General features: G+C 38.9%; 1 protein-coding gene across 3 annotated transcripts in view; it reads right to left on the bottom strand.

The window, feature by feature from the left end:
• Afg1l (AFG1 like ATPase) overlaps positions 1–11,325 on the bottom strand; it is a 198,995-nt gene that overhangs the window by 164,643 nt on the left and 23,027 nt on the right. The window lies entirely within an intron of this gene.

Here is an 11,325-nt window from a genome sequence, read left to right as displayed (position 1 = left end):
CAGGCACAGTGTACATAATCCCAACTTTTCAGGAAGCTGAGGCAGGAGAATCACAAGTTCAAGGCCAGCCTCAACAATTTAGCAAGGCCTGTCTCAACGAAAAATAAAAAGGGCTGGGGATATAGCTCAGTGGTAAAGCACCCCCAGGTTCAATCCTCAATACCAAAAAAATTCTGGATCTATTTGAGCAGTTTTTATAATTGCCATTTTGATTAAAATAATACAAAATAAATTTTAAAAAATAAGTACTTACAATTGCTCATTTTTGAAAAAAAAATACATTCAAAAACCATAAACTATACTTGTAACTACTTTTCTAGAAAACCTAATCTGCTATAGGGCCTCTACTTTGCCTGTGTGCTATTAAACCAGCCACCTAAATTCCAGAGCTCTTCCCTAGAAGCAGGTGGTACTCTTTTTGAGCTAGGTCTAGTTACTTCTGGTGCTTAAGCACCACAAAGAAACTTGGAGATGAATCTCAAAGGGTTTTCTACAGCCCCATTATTCTCTGTTCAAAACAACACAACACTTAGATGTTATATTGATTTCAGCCCTTATGAGATTTCTTCCCTTTTCCATAACCTTTACAGAAGGAAACAGAAGTTACACACAAGACAGGCTTCAAAGCAGGGTGGTAGTCTGATACTTTCTTTAATCTTCTCCTGGGTAAGAAAACAACCAGTTGAGGTCAAATTCAATCATAATTTCATTCCTTATCTGGGGCAGGTTTAGTGGCTAAGGTAGCTCCCTCTCTATTTTTAATTAATTCATTTGTTTAGTTGGTGCTGGAGATGAACCAAGGGCCTCTCACACATGTTAAGACTGCACACTTGGGCTGGGGATGTGGCTCAAGCGGTAGCGCGCTCGCCTCGCATGCATGCGGCCCAGGTTCAATCCTCAGCACCACATACAAACACAAACAAAGATGTTGTGTCTGCCAATAACTAAAAAATAAACATTAAAAAATTCTCTCTCTCTCTCTCTCTCTCTCTCTCTCTCTCTCTCTCTCTTAAAAAAAAAAAAAAAAAAAAAAAAAAAGACTGCACACTTGTACCACTCAGCTATGGTTCCAGCACCAAGCTGTGTAGACACATAGAAGGAAAACAGGCAGACATATTACTGGGAATTGAACCCAGAGGTTCTTTACCACTTAAAAACTCCACCTGAAGTGGTGAAGGAGTTGAACACCTAACTGGCAAAGAGTATATAGAAGGTGGTCCCCAGTTCTTCTGGTAAACATCAAACAGTAATAAAATTGGGGGCAGCACTGTCTCTTTTGTTGTTCTCTGCTTGGAGACAGTCCACTCTCTCCCTTGAGAGTGCTTTTTGCTTAAGCCTCACTTTTATTTTTACCTCACTTTCATTTCTAATAAAGTTCTCTTGCATGACTTTTGGTGTCTGACTTTAAATCTTCTTTCATCAGAACATAAAAACCAAGGTTTGGAGTTTTAGCTCCCTGCTTTCCTGTGACATAAGGACCTTAATTGGCCAAACATCTATAATCCCAGCAAGTAGGGAGATTGAGTCAGGAGCATTGCAAGTTCAAAGCCAACCTCAGCAATTTATAGGAACCTTGAGGAATTTAGCAAAGACCCTGTCTCAAAATAAAAAGACTGGGGATGTAGCTCAGTCGTAAAGCACCCCTGGGTTCAATCCCCAGTAACTCCCCCAAAAAAGGAAAATTCAGAAGAGAGGTACACAAAGTCCCACCCACTTCACATCTCCCTCATGTGTATACCCACACCACTACCATTTCCCAAGAGCCCCTAAGGCCACTCTCCCACCTTTTAAGATCACATTAAGTACAAACACTGCAGAAAAGGGTTAACACAGCAGGCCTGAGACTGCTGTCCAAAGACCTATTCACAATATTGGCCCTTGGATCTTACTTAAATTCCAAGAAAGTTCTCACTGTTCCCAGAAATGGTAAGAGTGATTCACCATGCCTAAATTTTTATAGTTTATGCTGAACACCTAGTTTCCTTCTATCCTTATGGAATTTTGGCACATGCTAAGCAGAGGTACCTATGTGATCACGCCCCAATAAAAAAACAATATCTGTAATGACCTTCCCTTGAATATAACATTTCTTTCCTGCTGACACCATTAGTTGTTGGAGGTGGTAAGCATGTTCCATGTAATTCAACTGGAAGAGGATTTTTAGAAGCTTGTTGCCTGACATCTTTCAGCCTTTCCTCCGTGTACCTTTACCCTTAGCTCACTGTGCTTCCTATGCTGTTGCTATAATAAATAAGTTATAGCCATGAGGCATGACTTCATCTTGTGAGTCCTCCTAGAGAACCATCAAACCTGGCAGTGATCCCATGACACAGAGTATTTTCATTCTGGAGTTCAAGGAATCCATAAAACAGGCTCAACTTAAATTCAAGATTATTCTCTTTCTGCTTTCCAAAATGCACTTATGATACAAGAAGTGACTCAGTACCCACCACATATAATGGAGAATATCAAAAATTTTTTTTTAAATGAGGGTAGAATGACAAAACTTTGGAACAATAATATATTAAGATTCTGGCTGAACTGGGCATGGTGGCACACACCTGTTATCTCAGCAGCTTGGGGGGCTGAGGCAGAAAGAAGGATCACAAGTTCAAAGCCAGACTCAGTAATTTAGAGAGGCCCTGAGCAACTTAGTGAAACCCTGTCTCAAAATAAAAAATAAAAAAACTGGCTGGGGATGTGGCTCAGTGGTTAAGTGCCCAGTTTCAATCCCTGGTACAAAAAAAAAAAAAAAAAAAGACTCTGGCTGGCTGGACATGGTGGCACACACCTCTAATTCTAGCTCCTTAGAAGGCTGAGGCAGGAAGATACAAGCTCAGACCAACCTGCGCAATTTAGTGACATGCTATCTCAAAATAAAAACTTAAACAGTGAGGGATATAGCTCAATGGTAGAACAACCCTGGGTTCAATTCCCAGCACCATGAAAAAAAGAAAAAAGAATCTTTCTATATATGATGCACACACATATATTTATACATATTTTGGGGGTAGGGGCTGGGCATGGCGGCACACAGCTGTCATCCCAGCTGCTAAGGAGGCTGAGGCAGGAGAATTACAAGTTTGAGGCCAGCCTGGACAATTTAGCAAGACCCTGTTTCAAGATAAAAATGTTTTTAAAAGGGTTAGGGATATAGCTCTGTGGTAGAGCACTTGCCTAGCAAGTGTGAAGACCTGGGCATCCCTACTAAAACATACACACACACACACACACAAGTATTTTTAGGGGCTGCAAGTATGGCTCAGTGGTAGAGCATGTGCTTGTAACAAGGACTTAGACTCTTCACTTTTGCCTGCAAATGTTTGATGGGTGGCTAAAAGCATAATTAAAGACTTGCCATCTCTGCCTCCATTTTGTATCCATCTTCTTTGCTCCTGGTCACCTTGAATTCCAGAAACAAATTCTGATCCAATAAATATCTTGTGATTAATCAAAGCTACCCCTCAACCCAGGCAACTTTGTTGGGACAAGGCCCTGCAAGACCAATCCTGTGATAATCATGGACAGACCTCTTGCCTTGGCAACTGTGAAAAGCCTCCAGCTGTGCAAACCCCCTAACCCTCAAATTCATTCCCCTTTCTATAAAACCTCAAAATCATTGTCAGTCCCTTGAAGACATGGGTCTCCTTGTCCTTCAGACGTAGTTACACTATTTAAAGTTCCTTTCATGCTTTTCTACTATTATCATTTCTGTTTGGTTTCTGGGGCATGTGGTCAGACAGAATTTATTGGATCCCCAGAGTCAGCCCTCTGGCCTAGGACTCTGGTAACATGTTTAGCATGTGTAATGCCCTGGGTTTGAGGAAGTCGTTTAGGGATGTCAAAATGGCAGAGGCAGATACAACAAAAATCAATAAACAGATTCAATTCAATCCCCACCAATGAGGGCTGGGGTTGTAGCTCAGTGGTAAAGCACTTGCCTAGCATGGGTGACACTGGGTTCAATTCTCAGCAACACATAAAAATAAATAAATAAAATAAAGATATTCTGTCCACCTACAACTACAAAATATTTTTTAAAAAAAGACATTCTTTGCAAAACTAGAAAAACAGTCTTAAAAATTCATTTGTAAGAATAAAAGACCCAGAATAGCCAAAGCAATTCTAAGCCAAAAAAGCAATGCTGGAGGCATCACAATATCTGACTTCAAAGTTATACTGTAGAGCTATAGCAACAAAAACTGCATGGTACTGGCATAAAAGCAGACATATAGACCAATGGAACAGAAAAGACACAGAGACAAAGCTCCACAGATAAAATCATCTGATCCTTCACAAAGTACCAAAAACGTAACCAATGGGAACAAATAGGGCGAGATACTCAGTAAAGTCTGTGGGGAGGAGGAGGAGGCACAGCTCAGCATATAAGACAAAACTTGCCCAGATATCAGGGCCTTGAGCCACTTTCTCTCACTTGGCTCATTCTGCTCTACTTTACCAAGTATACCTTCATCAATAAATCTATGCTCTTCCTATAACTTGTATATGTCTTACTCAATTTACTGTTGGGGACACCAAAAACCAGGACCCCAACTGGGCACCCAACTGATATCATCTTCAATCTCAAGCACCAGAAAAATAAAATGATAAAATACCCATTTTTAAATGTCAGACAAAAAACCACTAGGTTAAGTTATATTAAATGACATATATTCTATTATTTACCTTTTTATTCTGTTTCTATTGTAGAATATATGCTCTTAGATGTAAGGAATTTTTGTCTATAGTGTTTTCTGCAATAAGTGGCACCTGGTATGTAGTAGATGCTTATTATTATTAATGTTATTGCTGAGGATTGAACCCAGGGCCTCAAACACACTAGGTAAGCACTCTACCACTGAACTACACTCCCACCCCTTTTAAGATTTTTATTTTGAGAAAGTGTCTCACTAAATTGCCCAGGCAGCTCTCCTGCCTCAACCTCCAGAGTTACTGGGGTTACAGGCATGTACTACTACACCCAGCTTTTACCATCTTTAAAACACACCACACACGCACGCACACACACAATCAATCAATCAATCAGTCAATGAGAACAAAATCTCCTGGACCCCAAAGTTATGGGATATATGCCCTCCCTCCTTCTCTCTACAGCCAAATCACTTGAACTTGAGCCATCTTCACTATCTGTGGCTACTCTCACATCCTGTTCACTTTCCAACCCACTATGATCAGACTTCTACTGAGAAGGCTTCTGCCAAGATCACCTAAAATCCACTGTTGCCAAATTTAGCAGCTACTCTTCAGTTTAATATCCCTGTTTACAACTGTAAAATATTTAATTTTAAAAAGTTATTCATAAGAAATATCAGGGCTATGGACAAAGCACATTGTTTCTCTTGATATCTCTATGCCTTTGGAGAGCTTAAAGACCTTCCCTTCTACTTTTATTTTAATTAGCTGAACATCTTCTGTTTCTTTCATATACCTCTCATTTTTAGAAAAGAAAATCAAGGTGTGCCAAAGATGAAGCATTTATTCAGCTAGTCAGCAGAAATAAAAGAGAATTGGGCAAAATACTCAGACTGAGAGATTGGCCAGCTTAGTCCTGGATAGCAGCTGTATAAATTGAAATACAAAAGACTTCTCAAAAGCTGCACTAAATTAAATCTGTTACTACATCAGTGTACACAAATTATGTGATGCTGCTGTCATATTATTTTGGTTTGTATTAATTTGTCTTATTGTACTCCAAATGGACAGTGGGAGAATGCCATTCTGAAGTTCCACACACAAATCTACAAACATAAATGAAAGATTTTAGAAGCCTCAAAAGTTTGTGCTATTCCATTACCTCAATTTTGTACCTTACACTTCACTACTTTCTCCAAGTTTCAGAAAGACTCTTCTACACTCCACAGACCACTTACTGTAAGATTTAGTCAAATTGGTCACAATGGCCCATGCCTGTAATTCCAGTGAATCAGGAGGCTGAGGCAGAAGGACTGCAAGTTCAAGAACAGCCTCAGCAGTTTAACGAGGCCCTATACAACTTAGCGAGATCCTGCCTTTAAATAAAGTATAAAAAAGGACTGGGACATGACTCAGTGGTTAAGTACCCCTGGGTTCAATCCCTAGTACCAGAAAAAATACTTGAAAGTTTCTGGGCTGGTGATATAGCTCTATGGTAGAGCGCCGGCCTAGCATGTACAAGGCCCTGGAAAGAAAGTGCTGTTTGTGTGCTGGCTAAATACTAGGCACTTACTAATGCTACTTTTTTTTTTACCTTACAGAATTGTTACACATGAAATTCATTAAAACAAATTTTTTCTGCTTCTGGGATGAAACCTGGGGTCTTGTGCATGCTAAGTACATCACAGAGCCACATCCCCAGTCTTGGATTTTCAAAGGAATTCTTGTTTTGAAAAGAAAAGCTTAGCCAGGCATAGTGGCGCATACCTATAATCCCAGCAGTTTGGAAGGCTGAGACAAGAGGATCGCAAGTTCAAAGCCAGCCTCAGCAACTTAGCAAAGTCCTAAGCAACTGAGTGAGACCCTGTCTCAAAACAAAATATATAAAGGGACTAGAGATGTGGCTCAGTGATTCAGCACCCCTGAGTTCAATCCCTGTTACAAAAAAAAAACATATAAAACAGAATTTTTTCTCTCCAATAATTTGACTTTGGGCTGGTGGGTTTGGAAGTATGCCATGTATTAGCAGTGGCAGTTGACCCTTGAGTGTTCAGGCAGGCAGAGCCAGTTGCTCCAGGAGGCTTGAGAACGGCAGATATGAAGACCTGAGAGATTTCCGTTTGATTTTCTGTTGCTTGGCTATGACAAATGTTAGCACAACCTTCCTTTGTCTGTAGTATTCTGTTTTTTTGTGGGTTTGTTGTTGTTGTTTTGTTTTTTAATATTTCTTAGTTTTTAGGTGGACACAATATCTTTATTTTATTTTTATGCGGTGTTGAGGATCAAACCCAGTGCCTCATGCATGCTAGGTGAGCACTCTTATCACTGAGCCACAACCCAAGTCTGTTTTTTGTTTTTTTGGGGTTTTTTTAATATTTTTTAGTAGTAGATGAACATATTACCTTTATTTATTTATTTTATGTGTTGCTGAGCCACATCCTTTAGCCCTTTTTTGTATTTTATTTAGAAACAGGGTCTCACTGAGTTACTAAGTGCCTTGCTATTGCTGAGGCTGATTTTGAACTCACGATCCTCCTACCTCAGCTCCCCAGCCCCCAGCCACTGGAATTACAGGTATGCACCACTGAGCCCAGCTTTATATGTCTTAATAAATCTTATTTTTCCTTCAGCTGGCTTCTAAGAATTGTGACAATAATAAGATTTATATACACTTTTTCAAGCTTCAAGTACAAAATACTAATTTAGTTGTCACTAAAAGAAGAGATAAATGACCTAGTCCTCCAATCTGAAGATGACACCAAGTTAAGAGACAAATGAGCGCTAGAGGACAATCACAATTCAAGAAAATGTTGTTATGTTGCAATAGTTGGATAAACCTACCAACACAAAACTTAACTAAGGTACATTTAGGTTCAAAATTTTAATTACCTTAGAAAGAATCAAAAAACTATTGAATAGAACAATTCAGTTAAGCAAAAAATAGTTCAAAGCTCTAGGCTAAAAAAAATATAAATACAATCAGTATTGAGCTAGAGGAGGGTTGTAACTGCACTTGGAACACTAATGATGCTCCGGGGAAGACTCAAACAAGAAGATAACAACTCTAACAGAGAGCGGTGTGCAGCAAGGAAAGGGGGAGATGCTATGATTATAACAGAGTCAAAGTTCGGGAACTAAGGTTAAAGAATTTAGGAAGGATGCTCAGAGGAAATGATGTTTCAACTGAAATCAGGACAAAAAGAGGCTTAAGGCAGTGGCTGATGCTTTAATCCCACAAATTCTAAAACAGCCTTGGCAACTCAATCAGACATTATCTCAAAATAAAAAAATAAAAAGAGCTAAGGAGACTACCATTGTCCTAAAGGAACAGTAATTCACTTAGGTCATAGAATGAAAGGAAGCTCTAGAATAAAAGTACTCATGAAAAAATAAACTCCATTTCAGCTGGGCATGGTGGCACACGCCTATAATCCCAGCGGCTCAGGAGGCTGAGACAGGAAAATCAAAAGTTCAAGCCAGCCTCAGCAATGGCGAGGCACTAAGCAACTCAGTGAGACCCTGTCTCTAAATAAAATACAAAATAGGTCTGGGGATGCGCCTCAGTGGCCGAGTGTCCCTGAGTTCAACCCCCAGTATCACCCCGTCCCGCAAAAAAAAAACAAAAAAAAACTCCATCACAGTGAGGTCTTAAGGTGCTTGGCCATTCATGTAATGCATTCTCTTAATCTTGGAAACTACATGTGAAAATAAATATAAAATATTGATTGAGCAGGGCACAGAAGCACAGGCCTACAATCCCAGTTCCTTAGGAGGCTGAGGCAGCAGGATTCCAAGCTCAAAGCCAGCCAATTTATTCCAGACTCTGTCTCAAAACAAAAAAAATAAAAAATAAGAAGGGTTGGGGATGTAGCTCAGTTATAGAGAAATCCTCTGTTCAACCTCCAATGCTGATTTAAAAAAAAAAAAAAAAGGTAAAATAGAGTTAATGGTACAACTCAAGAATAGAGTGCTTTCCAGCATGTATGAAGCCTTGCATTCAATCCCCACAACTGCAAAAAAAACAAACAAAAAAGTGAATACAACCCACAGACTGGAGAAAGTATTTGCAAATCACGTCTGATAACTTATATCCAGAAATCTTTAAAATGAGCAAAGGATGTGGGGTTTTCCCCCACCCCCAAGAGTGAGGATTGAACCCAGGGGTACTTTACCACTAAGCTATATCCCTGGACTTTTTTTGTTTTGAGACAGAGTCTTACAAACTGCCCAGGGTGTTCTCAAACTTTCGATCCTGCCATTGTTAATACATGGCATACATGGTGTGTGCCATCAGGCTAGACATGAGCAAAGGACTTAAATAGACATGTCTCCAGAAAAAAATACCTGAATTGAATGTTCAAAAAACACATGAAAAGATACTTATTATCATTAGTCATTAGGGAAAGGTAAATCAAAACCTAAATTAGATAACACTTCATACCTATTAGGATGTTGATAATCAAAAAGACAGTTGCTAAATAGTAAGTGTTGGAGTGGATATGAAGAAATTGGAGCCCTCATATATTGCTGGTGGGAATGAAAAAAGGGCCAGGTTTGTTTGCTTTCCACAAGAATCTTTCTCTTAAGGTCAAAATTTAGAAGATTTACAGAATCCCTATGAAAGATGGGGGTTTCCTGAGTCCTTGGTTCCTCAACTATGACACAAACCTACTGAAAATGCCTCATCCATCTGGGCCAATCTCATTGTCCAGGAGACTTGAATTGTCCTAGGAGACTTGGGGGACAAGGAGAACTGAGGCACACATGAAGTTCCTCTGAGCCAGGAGTTTCATGTCTTCTGCCAATATCTATGAAATTGTAACAGGCTAACATGCTGTAGCACAAACAGGATAAAAAGGTAAAATTTCAAAACAAATAATTCAATCAATACATGGACTAAGGAATTGAACAGAAACTTCTCAGAAGAAGATATACAATCACTCAATAAATATATAAAAAAAAGTTCAACATCTCTAGCAATTAGAGAAATGCAAATCAAAACTACTCTAAGATTTCATCTCACTTCAGTCAGAATGGCAATTATTAAGAATATAAGCAACAATAAGTGTTGGCGAGGATGTGGGAAAAAGGCATACTCATCATACATTGCTGGTGGGAATGCAAATTGGTGCAGCCAATCTGGAAAGCAGTATGGAGATTCCTTGGAAAACTTGGAATGGAACCACCATTTGACCCAGCTATCGCACTCCTCGGTTTATACCGAAAGGACTTAAAAACAGCATACTACAGAGACAGAGCCACATCAATGTTTATAGCAGCACAATTCACAATAGCAAAGTTGTGGAACCAACCTAGATATCCTTCAATAGATGAATGGATAAAGAAATTGTGGTATATATGCACAATGGAATATTACTCAGCATTAAAGGAGAATAAAATCATAGCATCTGCAGGTAAATGGATGGAGTTGGAGAATATCATGCTAAGTGAAGTAAGCCAATCCCAAAAAACCAAGAGCTGAAAATTTTCTCTAATAAGTGGATGCTGATCTATAATGGGGGTTCAGGGGGAGCATGGGAAGAATGAACGCACTTTGGATAGGGCAAAGGGGAGGGAGAGAAAAGAAGGGGGCATGGGGTAGGAAAGATGGTAGAATGAGATGGACATCATTATCCTAGGTACATGTATGAAGATACAAAAAGTGTGACTCTACTTGTGTACAGAGAAATGAAAAATTGTTCTCCATTTGTGTACTATGAACTGAAATGCATTCTGCTGTCATGTATAACAAATTAGAACAAATACATTAATTAATTTTTAAAAAGGTAAAGTTTCAAACCCTTCCAGTTCTTGACATCAAGAACTATAATTAGCATATAATCACCATGTAATCAAATTTTTAAAATATTTTTCATTCCTTTTTTTCATACTGTCAATAAAATTTAGTACTTTACAAATATATTTTGATTTAGAATCTAAACTTTCATGGAAAATAATTTATATTTAGACTTCATAAAATCTATAGTTGAAAAAGTTGTTCCAAGAATACTTAAAAAGTTTTCCACCAGCTAAATCAAGTGTCTTTTTAACTTTTCTATTAATTAATAAAAATTAAATGAAATTAAAAATCTAGTTCCCCAGTCACATTACACATTTCAAGCGCTCAGTGTTTAAATGTGCCTAATGACTATGGTATCAGCTCAGGTCTAGTCAATCTTGAAAAAGAAAAAAACTGGATAACTGATACAAATATGAAGACTTATTAACAAGCTACAAAAGTAGGGTAGTGTAATACTCTCACAAGAATACACCAATAGAACAAAATAGAAGTTCACATGGACTGGGGATATATATAGCCCAGTTGGTAGAGTGCTTGCCTCACATGTACAGGTCCTGGGTTCAATCCCCAGCACCACAAAAAAAAAAAGAGAAGAAGAAGAAGTTCATACATACATGGCAGATGATTTATGTCAAAATAGCACTGTTGCCCAGATAAAAGATTCTATTCAAAAAATACTTCAATGGGCTGGGGATGTGGCTCAAGCGGTAGCGCGCTCGCCTGGCATGCGTGCGGCCCGGGTTTGATCCTCAGCACCACATACAAACAGAGATGTTGTGTCGGCCGAAAACTAAAAAATAAATTAAATTCTCTCTCTCTCTCTTTCTCTCTCTCTCTCTCTCTCTCTCTCTCTCTCTCTCTCTCTCTCTCAC

Source organism: Marmota marmota, unplaced genomic scaffold (assembly GCF_001458135.2).
Source record: "Marmota marmota marmota unplaced genomic scaffold, marMar, whole genome shotgun sequence".
NCBI classification, from domain to species: Eukaryota; Metazoa; Chordata; class Mammalia; order Rodentia; family Sciuridae; genus Marmota; species Marmota marmota.
The sequence above is the reverse complement of the archived record's forward strand: the minus strand, read 5'-3'. Positions and strand labels throughout refer to the sequence as shown.